This window comes from Trachypithecus francoisi, unplaced genomic scaffold (assembly GCF_009764315.1).
Source record: "Trachypithecus francoisi isolate TF-2019V2 unplaced genomic scaffold, Tfra_2.0 Lachesis_group3, whole genome shotgun sequence".
In the NCBI taxonomy this organism is placed as follows: Eukaryota; Metazoa; Chordata; class Mammalia; order Primates; family Cercopithecidae; genus Trachypithecus; species Trachypithecus francoisi.
Window position 1 is genome coordinate 161575700 of NW_022681468.1, and position 19053 is coordinate 161594752.

The 19053-nt window shown below is 41.1% G+C and overlaps 1 long non-coding RNA gene across 1 annotated transcript in view; it reads right to left on the reverse strand.

The window, feature by feature from the left end:
* Positions 1 to 539: 539 nt before the first annotated feature.
* Positions 540 to 19053, reverse strand: part of LOC117070972 — a 32569-nt gene continuing 14055 nt past the window's right edge. Inside the window, exons 2-3 of the long non-coding RNA XR_004432122.1 lie at positions 10298 to 10303; positions 540 to 709 (exon numbers count right to left, since the gene is read on the reverse strand). This is a non-coding gene — a long non-coding RNA (uncharacterized LOC117070972). The remainder of the gene's footprint in view (positions 710 to 10297; positions 10304 to 19053) is intronic.

Here is a 19053-nt window from a genome sequence, read left to right on the forward strand (position 1 = left end):
ATTAATCTCATAAATTATTTGTGTATACACGCATGTGTCTGATTTGCTGACTCCCTTTTTTTCCATTGGTTTATTTCTCTTTGTGAAAATATCACACTATTTTAGTAAGAAACTTCATTTAACACAAGAATTCTCTCTCTAGGGCCTTCTCTTAACCCAGTGTGCTATTATGTAAAAAAGAAAGAACTAAAATCTGTAGGCCTTGCACCTATACCAATATGCTCAGTTGCCCGTTGAAAAAAGAGGATAATTTAGAACTCATCATTACTGTTGACACGTCTTTAATGTCCTTGTGAATCTTAGGCAACCTCCCCAACATCATTCCCTGCTTTGTTTGCTTAGTCCATTCTTGGTAGATTTTATGAGATGTCAATATTCCTCATTAGGATTCCCTCCTTCTGAAGCCTTTGGGATTTTGTACCCACCCAGCAACCACCATAGGTGGCAGAAACCCCTACAGACATCCCTCTTGCGCAAGCGCAGTTGCCCCATGAATGCGGGCCTCCTGCTGCAGACCACGCCCACCAAGGGCGGGGCCACAACCACTGCAGCTGAGCTCAGAGCCTTCTGTGGGGTCTACAGTGTGGCAAGGCCAGCTGCCCCCTGGCTTTCCTCTGGAGCTGTTTGAGGAATGCGGTTCTTTTGCATAAGAAAGACTTTTCTCTCCAGTCATTCTGCTTGCTGATCAAGAACACTTAACAGCTTCAGGCTTTTCTGGTAATATTCATTCTTGCTTTTGTGTTTTTGTTTTAAGGTCCAAATATCTTTAATATTTGTATGCAGTTTTCTTTTTTATAATTTCACATAAACATCATCTAAAACCAACTTCGCATGTTCGTATTCTGTATTAACAACTTTCATTTTTGTATTTAAAAATGCATTCATAATCATTTTTTCAAAGTATCTTGTCAGTTATTTTCATCTTTTCCATTATCATTCTTTACCTGTGCAATGGAAATATTACTTTTATTAGGAAAAGCAGATGTTACACGCTTTTTAGTGTTGTCGAGAAATTTCCTATGAAATATCTCTGGTTGAAAAGGAGAGGAACAAGATTTTCTCTGAGGCACAAGATCAAATATGCTCAGAATTTCATGCTTTAATAAAGGCTATGATTATTTTCATTATATTGTTTAGCTTGTTCTAATTGTAAAAGGTGGACAAAGAATTAATTTATGTAGACAGAACATTATGACTCCCATTCTAAATGTAGAGACAGTCACTCCGCACTGCGCAAATAGGAATGTCGTCATGTTGTTTGCTTTTCTCCGTACCCAAAAACTGTAGACATTGCCTAGAGTCTTTGATTTGTTTTCCCAACTTGCTTTTGTAATTGTCTGCATGATGTTTGCACAGATAACCAATAATATAGATATATATTTTTCTTACTATTTGATGAATGATTACTACATTTTTTTTTTTTTTTTTTTTTTTTTTTTAGTTTTCAGTGAACCAAAAATATCATTCAGAAAACGTTGTCATCCATATCCAGGTAGCATATAGTTTTATAATCTGATCTTGTAATAAGGAAATTACAGTCCTTAATGATTTTCTATTATTAGCATTTTTTAAGTTTTGACGCTTGTGAGTGTTTGGGGATTTTCTTTTCTTTCTTTTTTTTCCTTTTTTTGACTCTGTCAATAATTTAACACCTTTGTATTGGTTATCTTCTGGGTTGATGTCCATTGTTTAGGCTGAACCTTCGACACTTCTCTGAGGTAGTTTTTATGTGAATTGGTAACCACCCAAGGGGTTCACCTTGCCAGCTGTCTAGACAGAGCCGATTTCTCAAAACAGGGGAACTGTAATAGGGAAACAACAGTTCACCCAGAGTCGGCTGTGCGGGAGACCATAGTTTTATTATTCCTCAAATCAGTCTCCCTCCCGTAGGGGGATCAGAGGTTTCTAAGAATAATTTGGCGGGTAGGGGGTCGGAAAGAGGGGAGTGCTGATTGGTCAGGTTGGAGATGAAACCATAGGGAGTGGAAGCTGTCCTTTTGCGCTGAGTCAGTTCCCCAGTTGGGGCCATAAGATCAGATGAGTCAGCTTATTGATCTGGGTGGTATCCGCTGATCCATCCAGTGCAGGGCCTGGAATATATCTCAAGTACTGACTGAGCTTAGGTTTCTCAATAGTGATGTTATCCCCAGGAGCAGTTTGAGGCGGTTTAGAGTCCTGCAGTCTCCAGCTGAATGAATCCTAAACCCTAATTTCTAATCTTGTAGCCAATTCGTTATTCCTGCAAAGGCATGATGGAGGGGTGTTGTTTTGGGAAAGATCTGTTACGTCTTCGTTTAAAAGCTAAGCTATACACTAAATTCCTCCTGAAGTTAGTGGGGAATGAACAAGGGCGGCTTGGAGGTCGGAAGCCAGATGGAGTCGTTTAGGTTGGATATCTTTCATTGTAATAATTTTCTCGGTTATGATTTTTTGCAAAGGCGGTTGCAAATCGATGGTTTAGTGTCATGGGTAGTGAAAATGGGATTCCTCAACCTGAGTTGAACATGGATTTCCTCCTGAAGAAACAATTTAGGGCTCCAAATAGGAGACTAGGGGCCGGGCGCAGTTGCTCACACCTGTAACCTCAGCACTTTGGTAGGCTAAGGCGGATGGATCACAAGGCCAGGAGTTCGAGACTAACCTGGCCAACATGGTGAAACCCTGTCTACCAAAAAAAAAAAAAAATTAGCCGGGCATGGTGGCATGCACCTGTAATCCCAGCTACTCGGGAGGCTGAGGCAGGAGAATTGCTTGAACTCAGGAGGCTGAGGTTGCAGTGAGCCAAGATCAAGCCACTGCACTCCAGCCTGGGTAACAGAGAAAAACTCTGTGGGATATGATGAGGTTTCTCTTCAAATAGCCCGATCAATTCTTTATTATTTAATTCATAGTAAACCCCCCCCCCCCAGCCCCTTTTCCTTTTTTCCCTTTTTTCCTTTCTGCCTTTGTTACGTGCCCGGACATGCCACAGTACCAGGCTTATCAGTACCAGCTCACATTCCTTTCCTTATTTGGAAAGGAGACTAGCTCTCTAGCTCATTGCAAACACCCCTTCCCCTCTCCTCTCTCTCCCTTACATGCCCATCTCATCTAAAGAAAGTTCAAATATCTAGTCAACCGGGATTAGTTCACATTGTGCGACCGGACTCCGGCCAATGGGGAAAGGGTAGAGGGGCAGGACTTGCGTCAGGAATAAAGGCTCTTGTGCCCCTTTGTTCAGGTGTGCTTTCATGGCGGCTGGCCAAGGAGAAGCACCCCTCTGCGCAGAAGTAAAATTGCTTCGCTAAGAATCCTTCGTTTGAGTGTTCAATCTCCTTAGGATTTTGAGCATTATTCCAACAATTCAATCTCAAAAAAAAAAAAAAAAAAAAAAAAAGACCAGGATTGATTTAGGGCCTGTATTGTAAATTGTACAAATGTCAACAGGATTGTATTGAGAGGAACACATTCTCCAGTGAAGGAAGCATTCCTGCAGGATGAGTCCCTGAGACTCATTAGCAAATTTCATACAAGTGATGAAATCCTCAGTCTAATGGACTAAAACAATTCCGGGGCATTTGTTAAAGATGTTTAAGATGTGAGAAACCAACAGATTAACAGTATTGATACTTGGCCGGGCGCGGTGGCTCAAGCCTGTAATCCCAGCACTTTGGGAGGCCGAGGCGGGCGGATCACAAGGTCAGGAGATCGAGACCATCCTGGCTAACACGGTGAAACCCCGTCTCTACTAAAAAATACAAAAAACTAGCCGGGCGAGGTGGCGGGCGCCTGTAGTCCCAGCTACTCAGGAGGCTGAGGCAGGAGAATGGCGTGAACCCGGGAGGCGGAGCTTGCAGTGAGCTGAGATCTGGCCAGTGCACTCCAGCTTGGGTGACAGAGCAAGACTCCGTCTCAAAAAAAAAAAAAAAAAAAAAAAAAAACAGTATTGATACTTTGTGTATATTTTTATTCCAAATTAATAGATGTGTTACAGGGAAAGGGTCCTGATCCAGACCCCAAGAGAGGGTCCTTGATATTCAGGGCCAATCTGCAGAGTAAAGTTAAAGTAAGTTGATTAAGAAAGTAAAGGAAGAAAAGAATGGTTATGCCATCGACAGCAGGCCTGTGGGCTGCTAGATTCCCATTTTTATCGTTATTTATTGATTATATGCTAAACAAAGGGTGGATTATCCCTGCCTCCCCTTTTTAGACCACATAAGGTAACTTTCTGACGTTGCCATGGCGTTTGTACACTGTCGTGGTGCTGGTGGGATGTAGCACTGAGGACAACCGGAGGTTACTCTCGTCACCATCATGGTTTTCATGGGTTTTAGCCGGCCTCTTTACTGCATGCTGTTTTATCGGCAAGGTCTTTATGACCTGTATCTTGTGCCAATCTCCTGATGCGACTTAAAATGACTTAACCGTCTGGGAATGCAGCCCAGTAGGTCTCATCCTTATTTTACCCAGCCCCATTCAAGATGTAGTTGCTCCCCTTTTTAGATGTCTGTTCACGTGCCTCTGGCAGGTGGACATTTGTTTGCCAAGCAATGCTGCAGTCAGGGGCTCTGGATTTCAGTCCTCCATACAGAGAATGTCAAGGGCAGACCTTAATAAAAATAAATAAATGAATAACCAAATTTTAAAAATTACTTCTCATTTCCATTCTTTTATTGTGTTATAATCTGACACCATTAACTTTAATTTCCTTGCAGAGGGAGAGCAACTTGATACAAACTGTGGTATTTATTTAGTGAAGAAAAGAGACAAGATGATTCCCAAATGTAAAGAAAACTAGAAGTTTTGTGGGAAACAATAGAGGAGATAAGACTTACCAGTTTCTGCCGGGCGCGGTGGCTCACGCCTATAATTCCAGCACTTTGGGAGGCCAAGGCAGGCAGATCATGAGGTCAGGAGATCGAGACCATCCTGGCTAACCCAGTGAAACCCTGTCTCCATTAAAAATACAAAAAATTAGCCGGGCGTTGTGGTAGGCACCTGTAGTCCCAGCTACTCGGGAGGCTGAGGCAGGAGAATTGCTTGAACCCGGGAGGCAGAGCTTGCATTGAGTTGAGATTGCACCACGGCACTCCAGCCTGGGCGACAGAGCAAGAACTCCGTCTCAAAAAAAAAAAAAAAAATTTACCATTTTCTATTTATTTTAATGAGAATTGTGTTGCTCATTTATAAATAGAAAGCTCCATTTAAATTACAGATGTTTTTTGATTTATGATGAGGTTACTTCCAGATAAACCCATCACAAGTTAAAAATGTCATCAGTCAAAAATGCATTGAAGACACCTAACTTACTTAAAATCATAGCGTAGCCTATCCTCCTTAAGTGTGCTCAAAACAGTTATATTAGCCTAATGTTTGGGAAAATCATCCACACAAAGCCTATTTTATCATAAAGTGTTGAATATCTCATGTAATTTATTGAATACTGTACTGAAACAGAAAAACAGAAAGACTGGACACTCAAAGTATAGTTTCCATTAATGTGTATTGCTTTTGTTTAATTTTAAAATTTTAATTTGAATCATAGCGAGTCAGGAAGCCCATATATTATAAAATGTAATAAGTTTACCAGCCATAAATAACAACCAATCACAGGAAACTCAGGGATTTGGTTGAGGTGAGGTGGTTCAACCTATTATATCCATTTCCTTCATCTCTAATGGGCTGCCCTTCATCCTTGGGGTTGTTGCAGGGTGGCTGTGCAGTACAAAGACCTGAGAATCACTTGAATCTGGAAAGTGGAGGTTGCACTGAGCTGAGATTGTGCCACTGGACTCTGGCCACTGCATTTTAGCATAATCCACCCTTTGTTTAGCATATAATCAATAAATAACAATAAAAATGGGAGTTCAGCAGCCCACAGGGCTGCTGTCTATGGCATAACCATTCTTTCCTTCCTTTACTTTCTTAATAAACTTGCTTTCACTTTACTCTGCAGACTGGCCCTGAATATCAAGGCCCCTCTCTTGGGGTCTGGATCAGGACCCTTTCCCTGTCACATATCTATTAATTTGGAATAAAAATATACATAAAGTATCAATGCTGTTATTTATTCATGTATTTATTTTTATTAAGGTCTGCCCTTGACATTCTCTGTATGGAGGACTGAAATCCAGAGCCCCTGACTGCAGCATTGCTTGGCAAACAAATGTCCATCTGCCAGAGGCACATGAATCAGAGCAACTCCATCTTGAATGGGGCTGGGTGAAATCTAGCAGATAGGGCAACAGAGTGAGACCCTATCTCAAAAACATAAATAAATAAAAGGAAAATATCTCTGTCAAAGTGCAGTGATGCATTGCTTCATCATGGAAATACCATCTGAGAAATGCATCGTTGGGTGATTTCATCAGTGTGCAAACATGGCGAGCATTACACAAACCTAGAGGGCATAGCCTACTACACATCCAGGCTGTATGGTGTTTACTATTGCTCCCAAGCCATAAGCCTATAAGCATGTGACCATCCTAAATACTATAGGCAATTGTAACACAATGATAAGCATTTAAACATATAACCTATCTAAACACAGAAAACGTAAAAATATGGTATAAAACAAAAATTATTGTTCCGTTGTACAGACAGTTGCCATGCCTGGAGCTTGCAGGACTGGAAGTTCTTCTGGGTGAGTCAGTGATTGAGTTCTGTGAAGACCTAGGACATTACTGTACACTACTGCAGACTTTAGAAACACTGTAAACTAAGGCTGCACTTAATTTATTACAAACTGAAGTAATTGTTTTATGACATTATGACAGCTTTGACATCTCTAGGTGATAGGAAGTTTTCAGGTCCATTATAATCTTTTTTTTTTTTTTTTTTTTTTTTTGAGATGGAGTCTTGCTCTGTCGCCCGGGCTGGAGTGCAGTGGCCGGATCTCAGCTCACTGCAAGCTCCGCCTCCCGGGTTCCCGCCATTCTCCTGCCTCAGCCTCCCGAGTAGCTGGGACTACAGGCACCCGCCACCTCGCCCGGCTAGTTTTTTGTATTTTTCTTTTTTAGTAGAGACGGGGTTTCACAGTGTTAGCCAGGATGGTCTCGATCTCCTGACCTCGTGATCCGCCCGTCTTGGCCTCCCAAAGTGCTGGGATTACAGGCTTGAGCCACCACGCCAGGCCTATTTATGTTAAAAGCCCTTCCGTAGTTATAAAGCATAAGTGTTAGTCACATAAAAATATAAACAATCTTGAAATTAATTCATAAGTAAATTAATAGATATCTTGAAAGTGTGCTTATGATAGTTCTAAACCAGACTTTAATGCACAATCTTGAATATCTTAATCACACTGGCATGAAGACTGATGGCAATAAAACATTTCTTAACAAAAGACACTGCAGCATTTTCTGTGCAATTTGCACCATTCCTCTTCACGCCTGTTCTGTAAGTGTTGCTGCATCACGCCTGTTCTGTAAGTGTTGCTGCATCACGCCTGTTCTGTAAGTGTTGCTGCATCACGCCTGTTCTGTAAGTGTTGCTGCATCACGCCTGTTCTGTAAGTGTTGCTGCATCACGCCTGTTCTGTAAGTGTTGCTGCATCACGCCTGTTCTGTAAGTGTTGCTGCAGGCCATCCTACAAGAAATGACAACAGGTTTCAGCACAAGTTCATGCAAATAATGAAAAGCATGTCATGGCTACCACTAGGCTAACAGCTATTGTAATAAAATTTGAAAAAAAAAAAGACTAGAAATGATGAAATATGACAATAACGTTGGAAATATTTATCAAGGGAGCCATATTAATATAGGTGAATTTTAGAGAACAAAATACTTTTCCTAGGTTTGCAAGGACAAAACTGTCCAAAAGAACAGAAGAGGGACAGATGAGGTAGAAGCAGCATGGCCCATGAGAGGGGCTCTGTGGTGGATTGAGGATGGAGAGGCTGGTGAAAAGGCTGGGCAGAGTCAGGGCTCACATCCTGACCTGAGAACAGAAGAGAGCACAAGAAACAGGTTCATCTTCAGGTACAAACCCTCTTCAGACTGAAAGAGAGATGGGGTGTCTAGGGAAGTAGGCAAGCATTTGGGTAAGGAGAGTCACTGATTCATTAGTGAAACACAATAAAAGCAAAATCTGTGTTGCTGTTTGTCCACTGCAGATGTGGGGCTCACAGGGGAGCAACATAGACAAAGTTGCCAAATTCTCAGGTGTTTAAGACCAGTGGGGATTCAGAAAACTCAACAGAAACTGAACTACAAGTGCAAGAGCTGCCCTTGGGCACTCAGGGGACAGGCATCAGGCCTGGGATGCGATGGACAAGGGGGGCCTCCAGGAGGAGGAGCATTGGAGGAGATGCTGGAGAGTGAGGGGCCGAGGTCCGCCAGACAGGGGAGGGAAAGGGAAGAGGAAACAGCGTGTCTGGCACAGGTCAGGGCGTGAGATAAGGACAGTGGGTTGGAAGGATCGCTGGAATGAGTAATATGTGAGGAGGCAGAAGCAGGAAGGACAGACCATGAAGGGACTGGGCAGGGGAGGGAGGGCAGCTCTGGAAGTGATGCAGAGGCTGCTCCCTAAGGACTGCATTCTGTGGGGAGAAGTTCGAATGCCTTTTCTTCTTTTAAGTGTTACCCACAGTCCATGAGATCTACTGACAAGGAAGACAGTTGGAACAAGTAAGGATAGTCCTTGTTTGATGGCAAAGAGCAGCAGCATTACCAGGAGGGGTTGGTGATGGGGAGGGGCAAGGTTGGGGAAGGGCAGAGAAGTTTCTTTTCCCTCAGCCATTTTGCAGATGTAGGTTGGATCACTGGATCACAAATTCACAGTGGCTGGCTCACAGCCACCTTGCATCACAGGGTGAGAGCGGCCTCACAGGAAACTGCAGATGAGGGAGGTTCACAGCTGCACAGAAGAAGGACCCCAGGTAACTTTCAGTGAAGGTTGGCAGGGGGCTGCAGAGGTGACAGCAATGATGGTGGTGGGCAGTGTGCAGCCTTTTGGGGCACTGTCTTCATGGACATGCAGATGTGCACCCATCTGTGTCTGCATGTCCTCTTCAGTGTTCTGACATTCTTATAAAATCCTCATGAGTTTCTCATTGTTCTGAGACCATAACATGTATTTTGACTTTTTTCTATCGTATGTACCTTTTCTTGTGTACCTAGCAAAATTTACCTAAATTCCTTGTTGCTAGATTATTCATAGCTATTTTATTCATAGCTAATAACATAGTTATTAAGTATTTTCCAACTTAATAACTAAATGAATTGCCCTGCTTTGTGTGCTTTTGCTTAATCATTCCTGAAGATTCACGTCTCCTCACTTCAGGGGAGCCACCCCTGCATGTTGATAAGCAGGAGTTCAGTTTAGAGTGTTCTGTTTTCCTAGTTAACTGCGGACACAGCTATGCTCTGGAAACTATGAAACTCTCAATACTCATTTGAAAATTCCAATTGCTTTATCTTTTACTTAGCTTTCACCTTATTTACAGTACTCTCCATTTTCTTTTTTCTTTTTTTTCTTTTTCTTTTTTTTTTTTTTTTTTGAGACGGAGTCTCGCTCTGTCGCCCAGGCTGGAGTGCAGTGGCGTGATCTCGGCTCACTGCAAGCTCCGCCTCCCGGGTTTACGCCATTCTCCTGCCTCAGCCTCCCGAGTAGCTGGGACTACAGGCGCCGCCACCACGCCTGGCTAATTTTTTGTATTTTTAGTAGAGACGGGGTTTCACCGTGTTAGCCAGGATGGTCTCGATCTCCTGACCTTGTGATCCGCCCGTCTCGGCCTCCCAAAGTGCTGGGATTACAGGCTTGAGCCACCATGCCCGGCCAGTACTCTCCATTTTCTTCTGCTTTCTTTGGATTTAGTTTGCTCTACTTTTAAGCCTCCTATGGAGGAAATTTAGATTATTGATTTTTAGATGTTCTCTTTTTCTTTTCTTTTCTTTTCTTTCTTTCTTTCTTTCTTTCTTTTCTTTCTTTCTTTCTTTCTTTCTTTCTTTATTTATTTATTTTTGGAGACAGAGTCTCGCTCTGTCACCCAGGCTGGAGTGCGGTGGCCTGATCTCCGCTCACTGCAAGCTCCGCCTCCCGGGTTCACGCCATTCTCCTGCCTCAGCCTCCCGAGTAGCTGGGACTACAGGCGCCCGCCACCTCGCCCGGCTAGTTTTTTGTATTTTTAGTAGAGACGGGGTTTCACAGTGTTAGCCAGGATGGTCTCGATCTCCTGACCTCATGATCCACCTGCCTCAGCCTCCCAGAGTGCTGGGAGGTGAGCCACCGTGCCTGGCCCTTTTTTTTTTTTGAAGTGGAATTTTGCTTTTGTCAGGCAGGCTAGATTACAATGGCTCAATCTCGGCCCACTGCAACCTCTCCCTCCTGGATTCAAGCGATTCTCTTGCCTCAGCCTCCCTAGTAGCTGGCATGAGTCCTTGTTTGATGGGAAGTTTCCGTTTCCAAAAACAAAAAAATAAAGTAAATAAATAAATAAAAATTTTTACAAAGAAAAGAAAAAGAGAGCAGGCGCCTGTCACCACGCCCAGCTCATTTTTGTATTTGTAGTAGAAACAGGGTTTCACCATGTTGGCCAGGCTGGTCTCCAACTCCTGACCTCAGGTGATCTGCCCACCTCAGCCTCCCAAAGTTCTGGGATTACAGGTGTGAGCCACTGTGCCCGGCCAATGTTTTTTGTTTGTTTGTTTGCTTTGTTTTCAATAGATACATTTCCCCCCATGCTCCCTCACTGCATTCTAGAAATTTTGATAAGATGCATTTTAATTTAAACTTAGTTCAAAATGTCGTTTAATTTTCTCTTGAGATTTCTTGCATCATGTGTTATTTAAAAGTATGTTGGTTAATCTCCGTGTAGTTTGAAGTTTACCAGTTATGTGCCTTTTATTGATTTTGATCTTAATTTTATTGGGGTTTTAGGGTATATATTTGTTAACATGAAAATCATAAGATCTATAAATTTGGAAAGAAAAAAGCTATAAATATTCTTGAAGGTAGCCCTATGGCATGTGTACTGAACAAACATGCATGTAACCTATGACCCATGTTCACCTTGGTGTGGAGACTGAGTTTTGTTTCTTTCTTTTTTTTTTTTTTTTGAGACAGAGTCTTACTCTGTCCCCCAGGCTGGAGTGCCGTGGCACCATCATGGCTTACTGTAACCTCTACCTCCCGGGTTCAAGCGATTCACCTGCCTCAGCCTCCCAAATAACTGTGGTTACAGGCATTTGCCACCATGTCCAGCTAATTTTTGTATTTTTAGTTGAGACAGGATTTCACCATGTTGGCCAGGCTGGTCTTGAACTCCTGACCTCAGCTAATCCACCCGCCTTGGCCTCCCAAAGTGGTATGATTACAGGCACGAGCCACCGCGCCCGGCCGAGACTTAACGTTTAAATGTATTACAGTTAGGCCCTATGCACAGAAGCCCCTTTCAGGACACAAAGGTAGACAAGTACACAGTCTCTATAAACCAGTCAGACCCAGTACATGTTTGATGGGCTCTTATCAGAAGAAAGTCACTGAAAGTCAGTCTCTTGTGCAATCAAAGCCGTAGCTATGGCTGGAGGAACAGAGGGTGGAGTCAGCGTCTGGCGGTGGATGAGCTGCAAATTGTTTTAAGATTGTTTGTGTGGAAGTCAGTGCTTGCTTATTGGCTAGAGAAAAAGATAAACCTCCTGTGAGTTAGAACATACCTCAAGTATAGGGGTGAGTGACTTAACCCTTGCCTGGCATGGCCTTAGGTCTTGTTTATAATTTGATATCTTATTGCCACCAAGAAGAGTTCATTCCTTCATTCTTATGATCTCTATTTTAACATGAATGCTGGTCAGTTGTTGTGTCTAAACTGCAAAAGAGACAGATGATAAGGAGGCATGTCCCACTTCCTGTCCCATCGTGGCTGGAAACTTAGTCTTTATAGTTTCCCTGGGGTCCTGTCTGTTCAGTCAGTTGGGAGGCTTAGGATTTTATTTTTAATTCTCATAGAGTGTTGAAGTCACCCACTATAATAGTGGATTCATCTATTTTTCCTGTTTTAACAGTTTCTGCCTCATAGTTTTATGTTCTGTTGCTACATGTTAGAATTATTATACTTTCTTGGAAAATTGACCTCACTATTATTATGTAATGCCTTTCTATTTCCGATAATTTTTCTAACTCTATAGTCAGCTTTTTCTGAAATTAATATAACTACTCCTGCTTTTTCTATTTGCTTGCTGTATTTTGTTCCATCTTTTACTTTCAGTTAATATGTGTCTCCATTTTTATTAAATAACAGATAAAACGAGATGTATGTACTATGTATAACATGAGGTTTGAATAATAATGTGCATTGTGGAATAGCTAAATCCAGCTAATTAACATGTGCACTACCTCACAATAGTTATCATTTTTGTGGAGAGAACACTTTCTATCCACTTTTTTTTTTTTTTTTCGAGACAGAGTCTTGCTCTGTCGCCCAGGCTGGAGTGCAGTGTTGCGATCTCGGCTCACTGCAAGCTCCGCCTCCCGGGTTCACGCCATTCTCCTGCCCTGCCTCAGCCTCCCAGGTAGCTGGGATTACAGGTGCCTGCCACTATGCCCGGCTAATGTTTTGTATTTTTAGTAGAGACGGGGTTTCACCATGTTAGCCAGGATGGGCTCGATCTCCTGACCTTGTGATCCACGTGCCTCGGCCTCCCAAAGTGCTGGAATTACAGGCATGAGCCATCGCACCCGACCGTTCTATCCACTTTTTTAGCATTTTAAAAAATAGACACAGGCTCTCCCTCTGCACCTAGGCTGGAGTGCAGTGGTTTGACCACAGCTCACTGCAGGGTAGACCTCCTGAGCTCAAGCAATCCTCCTGCCTCAGCTTCCCGTGTGGCTGGGATTACCAGTGCACACCACCATGCCCAGCTAATTTTTATCATTTTAAAAATAAGACTGTATGTTTTTTAACTATAGAGACCATGTTGTACAATAGATCTCTTGAAATTGTTCCTCCTTTCTGACTGAAATTTTCTATCCATCCACAAACATCTGCCCAACCCCACCCTCAACCCCAGGCTCTGGTAACTACCGTTCTATACCCCCACTTGTACGAAATCACATTTTTTAGATTTCACATGAGTAAGATCTTGAGGTATTTATCTTTGCATGCTTAACATTTCAGTTAACATACTCCAGGTTCAACCATGTTGTTGCAAATGACAGGATTTCCTTTTTATATGCCTCAGTAATACTCCATTGGGGATAGATATATAATTTTCTTTATCTGTCAATGGACACATAGGTTGATTCCATATCTTAGCTATTGTGAACAATGCTAAACACTTCTCATAGAGGAGTGTTGAAGTCACCAACTATAATAGTGGATTCATCTATTTTTCCTGTTTTAACAGTTTCTGCCTCATAGTGGTTTGAACGATGCTAAAATATACATGAGAGTGTGGATATCTCTTCAACATACCGATTTCATTTTCTTCGAATATGTAACAAGCGTTGGGATTGCTAGATCTTATGGTAGTTCTATTTTTAATTTTTTGAGGGGCCTCTATACTTTTTTCCATAATGGCTGTACCGATTAACATTCTCATCAACAGTGTGCAGGGGTTTCCTTTACATTCTCACCAACACCAACATTTACAACCTTTACATTCTCACCAACGTCTTTACTCTTTTTGATAATGGCTTTGTAATAGGTATAGTGTGATATCTCATTTTGGTTTTAATTTACAATTCCCTATACCTGTCTTTATATTGAAATGTTTTCTTTAGAGAACATACAGTTAGGTCTTGGTTTTTGATCCACTCAAACAATCTGTGTCTTTTCATTGGTGGTTTTGGACCATTGACAGTCAACGTGATGATTGATATAGCAGATTGACATCTACCATATTTATTTCTGCTTTTCATTTGCTGCCCTTGTTCTTTGTTCGTCCTCCTGTCTTCCATTTGTTTGCTTCCCTTTATGGTTTTAATTGAGAATTTTACATGATCCAATTTTCTCTTCTTAGCATATCATTTATTTTATTTTATTTTTAAATATTTTAGTAGTTGCCATATAAAGAAAACTTTTTCATATTTTAGTTGATATAACAGATAACAGTTTGTTTAAAACAAAAATTGTAACCATGTATTTGACGAGGTATTCTTATGTTTATAGTTTGAGTGTGTGTGCATGCATATGGGGGTGTGTGTGTGCGTATACACATATACATACATATACATATGCATGAATGCTCATATATAAATGCAGTGAATGACAGCAATAGTACAAATTACCAAAGGTACAAATTAGGATTGTTTCCTTCTTATAGGCAACTCACACTACTTGTGAACTGATAGAGTGTTATTTGAAAGGGAGTTTGAATTAACTGTAAATTTAGCAACTGGTTATTGGATTAAGGTCCTCCATTCCTTGGCTGGCTGTTGTCCAGAGGCTGCGTTCAGCTCTTCCCATGTTGGCTTCTCCCACATGGCAGAATGCTCCATCAAAGGTACAAAGGGAGAGTTTGCTAGCAAGACAGAAGTAACGATTTTACGTAGCATAATTACCCATGTGATATACCTTCAGCTGTGCTCTATTCTCTTGTTTCAAAATAAGTTAAGGTTCCTGCCCATGCTTACAGGGAGAGGATTAGAATGCAAGGTTGTGCTCACCAGTAGGTAAGAATCATTGGGTGCCAATCTAGGGTCTGCCTGCTCTGTCAGATCTTCAACCTACAACAGTTTCTGAGTGTTCAATTATTTTGTATAACCTGAACTCTTTTGAAAAGTACCAGTCAGGTATTTTATGGAATGTCTCACAAAATGGATTAGTCTCATGGGTCTCATTATTACAATAGAGATAAGCATTAATTTAGACACATGTATCTGAGTGTTAAGAAAAACTGAACAATATATCACTTAGAAATACAAAAGGAGAGGCCAGGTGCAATAGCTCACACTCGTCTTCCCAGCACTTTGGGAGGACGAGGTGGGAGGATCACTTGAGGCCAGGAGTTCCAGACTAGCCTAGGCAACATAGCCAGACCCTATCTCTAACAACAACAACAACAACAAAAATTAAAAATTGGCCAGGCATGGTGGTGCACACCTGTGGTCCCAGCTACTAGGGAGGCTGAGGCAGCAGGATGTCTTGAACCTGGGAGATGGAGGCTAAAGTGAGCCATGATCACATGACTGTGCTCCAGCCTGAGCTACAGAGTGATACCCTGTCTCAAAAAAAATGGAGATATGCACTAAGGGGCATTCAACAATATTGACAAGGTTTGGCTTGTTATACTGGGGAGGGAATTTATAAAAAAAAGAAACTTGTTAAATTTTAGAATAGTTTAGATTTACACAGCAGTTGCCAAGATAATACAGATCATTTGCTTATGCCTGGCATATAGTTTCCTTTATTGTTAATCCCTTACATTAGTGGGTGATATTTGTCACAATTCATAATTCAATAGTACACATTATCTTCTCTACAATTCACATTTTATTTAGAATTTTTATTCTACCTAATGAACACTTTGTGTTTCAGGATCCCCTCCAGGAGACCACATCATGTTTAGAAATCCCATCTCATTAGGTTCCTTCTGCCTGTGACAATTTCTCAGACTTCCCTTGTTATTCATGACATTAACATCCCCAATTTGGGATTTCTCTGACATTTTTCTCATGATTATACTGGAGTTGGGTTTGGGGAAGGAAGATCACCGAGAGAAAATGTCATTGTAATCACATCATATCACGGGTGTCTACTATCAACTCCATTCACGCCTGTTGACAGTAATTTGACTACCTGGACAAGGTAGCTTTTGTCAGATTTCTTTAGTGTAAAATTATTTCTTTCTCCACTCTCCCTGTTTTACTTTTTGAAAATAAGTCAGCATACATAGCACATACTTAAGAACAACAAATTCATGCTCTACCTCCTTATGAACTGAGTACCTAAAACAAGAGTTGAGAACTCTCTACCGTATACAGTTGGCCTATTCTCCACCATTATTTCATATCATTTATTTATACCATATTGAATATTATATGAAATTGTGTATCTTCAGTTTACACCTCCCTTGTAGTCCTTTATTCATTTCATTGCTCAAATTGTTCCATTGTTGGCCACTGGAAGGTCTCCCAGTTGGCTTCTGTATCATTTTGAAATAACCACACTATTTTGGTTAGATTTTGCTTGTTTGGTGGTTCAATTATAAAGATGTTTCATATTTTCTTACTTTCAGGCACTACATGGTCCTCCAGGCCAATTGTGTTTATTTCGTGCCCAAGCCTAGTACCCATCATTTCTTCCATGGGTCCTAGTTTCTTTTATTGGAAAATGCCTTTGAAAACAAAGATACAGACCCAGGTATATTCACTGATACTGGGTCATCTGTCGATTTGAGGAGTCATCAGCTGACAAAACAATGAAACATACCTGTGTATACTAACCCACACATATACACATACCTGTAACTATTTCCTCATGTGTTCATATATAACTTGATTAAACATAAATTCCTACTAATGTCTCCAGCACTACATTAATATAATATACTGAATATATTATAATATATTATACTATAATATCATATAATATACTGGATCAGTCTCCCCATTCCCACTACTTGGTTGTAACCCCCACTCTAACAGTGAGTGAGTTGGCCTTGTTAGCTTAGTCACCAAGTTTTAGGCTACATGCATAGTGACTTCAGAATTGTTCATCCACACTCTCATGAAGAACAACATTACCAACTAAAGTACAGTGCTCACAGACAATTCCTTTGACCTTTAGATGCAGAATCTTCACTTTGTATCCAAGTTACTTAGGTCAGTTCTTTCCCCCGCCTCTCAGCTTCCTTTAGTGGGGTTATATCATACATTTTTTATTCGTTTTTCTTATTTTCTCTGTATTCCTCCATGGGATCCCCCCACCTACAAATAATTTTTATATTTTGTTTTTTGTTTGTTTGTTTTTTGAGATGGAGTCTCACTCTGTCTCCCAGCCTATAGTGCAGTGGTGTGATCATGGCTCACTGCAACCTCTGACTCCCAGGTTCTAGCAATTCTCTTGCCTCAGCTTCCCAGGTGGCTGAGATTATAGGCATGCAACACCACACCCAGATAATTTTTTAGTTTTTTTTAGCAGAGACAGGGTTGCACTATGTTGGCCAAGCTGGTCTCAAACTCCTGACCTCAGGTAATCCACCCACCTCGGTCTCCCACCTGCTAGGATTACAGGCATGAGCCACCATGCCTGGCTTACAAATAATATTTTAAATTTCCATACATTTAGGTTCACTGTTTGTATTATAAAGTTACGCAGGGTTTCAAAAACAATATGATGTAGCCACCACGCAGGAAGGTTTTATTACCCTAAAGAAATTCCATCTACTTCACCTATTTCACTGTCCTTCTTGCAGAGTCCCTAGTTAACATGCATCTGTTTACCATCTCTATTGTTTTACCTTTCCCAGGGTGTCATATAAATGGAACTGCACAGTTTGTAGTCTTTTCAAACTGGCTTACTTAGCTTAAAAATGTGCCTTTAATTTTATAAAGTATATCTTACAGTGATTTAGATTTGTATTGCCGAAGGACTAATGATGTTGATCATCTTTTTATGTGCCCTTTGGGGATACATACATATTCTCTGAAGAAATGTCTATTTATACAGTTTACCCATTTTTAGTTGGGATATTTGTCTTTTACTTTTTGAGATGTGACAATCTTTTATATATTCTGAACAGTAGACCCTCATTACCTATATGACTAGCAAATATTTTGTCTTTTTTTTTTTTTTTTTTTAGACAGAGTCTCGCTCTGTCGCCCAGGCTGGAGTGCAGTGGCACCATCTCGGCTCACTGCAACTTCCACCTCATGGGTTCACACCATTCTCCTGCCTCAGCCTCCAGAGTAGCTGGGACTACAGGCACCCAGCATCATGCCCGACTAATGTTTTGTATTTTTATTAGAGATGGGGTTTAGTAGAGATGAGACTCAGTCTCAACAAAATACAAAAATAAAAAATAAATAAAAATAAAATTATAAAAAAAGTGAAACTCCGTCTCAAAAAAAAAAAAGGCCGGGTGTGGTGGCTCATGCCTGTAATTCCAACACTTTGGGAAGCTAAGGCAGGCTGATCACACTGCACTCTAGCCTGGGCAACAGAGCAAAACTCCGTCTCAAAAAAAAAAAAAAAAAATTCCTCGTTGAATTGCCTTGGCAACTTTTGCAAATCCATAGACTATAAATGTCAGGGTGAATCTTTGGGCAGTCATTTATATTCCATTGACCTATACTGCTGTCCTTATGCCAGTACCACAATGTCCTCATTACTATCACTTTATATTGTTTTGAAATCCCATAATCTAACTTTGTTCTGCTTCTCATTATTAATGTGGCTCTTTTAGATCTCATGAATTTCCATATGAATTTTAGAATCAGCTTACAAATTACTCTCCCCTTTGCCCCAAAAAGCAACAGGGATTTCCATAGCACAACATCATCACTCTGCTGGACAGCAAGAGGGTGTGTCCGGGAACCACACCTAGTCTACAAAGCCATGGGACTACATACCACACTTCCAGGGACATCTACAAAATCAAGACTCTTCTTTTTATGGTCTGAAATCACAGAGTATATTCTCCATATCTCATTCCTACCTTCAATGAGGAAATGAGTTCCTGGGATCTGAAGACCTGGAGTGAGAGTTGCAGCTGACCTAGACCACATTTCTCACTTGTAAGATCAGAATAGCAAACATGTATGTACTAGTAATTTGGACATTTGCAATTCAAGAAATCTCACACCTCCCAGAGCATACTTCATTCACTCCATGAGAAAAAAACAAACTCACTTAAATCTTCATCTTCAGAAAAAAAAGAAAAGGCAGAGTGGCAGACCAAAAACAAGCCATATGTCAGTCTGGAGTAGGAGTGACCAGTGTCAAAGTGGAAAATGAGGGCTGATGAGCTTTGGTTCTCAGGCTTCAGAGTAAAGATGGTAGATGCAAAACTATCTATCCACCATGGGTTTATACTGATAATTTGGCAGTAAGTGAAAGAATAGTGTAATCAGCTGATGTCAGAGTGCACCTTTTAACAACGTTCAAGTACAGATGCATCTTAAAATTGACATTG